A 1,181-nucleotide genomic window follows, 5' to 3' on the forward strand; every position below is an offset into this window, starting at 1 on the left:
ACAAATGTACTATCATTTCAGATAGGTACATATATTTCAAAGTGTATAATCTAATTCAAAAGTACATGAATTGCCTTTATCTTGATATGTGGGTTGCATATTGCTGAAAAATGGATACAGCTTTCTCTTGGGTACTGAACCAACGAAGCAATACCATCTAAAATACCGTATTGACAAAATAACTACCTCTGAATATATGGAAAACTAGCTATGATTTTATTTTTTACCAAAGATTTTTACTTGAGAAATTAAAAACTAAATTATTTTGTATTCTTTCTTACTATGGCTGATTATGTCTTTACAACACTGAAGGGCAATCGCTGTATTATAGATACTAAAATGGCCCAAAGAAATTAGAAATGAAGCTTAGACTAATGATTTTGACCATTTCAAAACTCACTAGATTAATAGTATTGTTTAATTGAAACATTTTACTTACTTTTAAGATGTATGGGACTCAATCAGAGCAGCCATTATATTGAACAAACGTGCCCACTAAAATTTATGACATAAATTAGGAGAGAAATTAAAAAGTTGAAAAATTTGGATTTTGGATGGATAAGATTGAGAGAGTTTGATATTTTAGCATATTTTTAATGTTTTCAACTGATTTTACTTTTGATTTAAATCAAATTAAAAATATTAATGGAGTTAATTATGATATTTCAATACATACATACAGTGCATGCTGATCAAATCCACTCTTCATTTGTCCATTTATCTCCTTCCCAACTTCTAGTAACACTAGTCTATCCTCAGGTGAACATCTTTTTCAACTTCCACATAAGACAAAAAAATGTTTAATACTTGTATTTCTGTGTCTGTCTTACTTCACTTACTATACTATTTTACAGTTCCATCCAATTTCCCTCAAGTGATAGAATTTCATTATTTATGGCTGAATAATATTCCTTTGGGGATGTATGACACAGTTTCTTTTATCCCTTCATCTATTAATGGGACCTCTGTTGATTCTGTATCTTAGTTATTACAAATAGAGCCATAATAAAATGGGCATGCAAATGTCTGTTTGGGATACTGATTTCATTTGCTTTGGTTGTATACATAGAAGTGGAATAGCTGAATCACATGTTAGATCTACTTTGAGGTTTCTGAGGAACCTCAATATGGTTCCTCAAAATGGATATACTAATTTGCATTCCCAACAATAGTATTTAAGT

This window comes from Sciurus vulgaris (assembly GCF_902686455.1).
Source record: "Sciurus vulgaris genome assembly, chromosome: X".
NCBI lineage: Eukaryota > Metazoa > Chordata > Mammalia > Rodentia > Sciuridae > Sciurus > Sciurus vulgaris.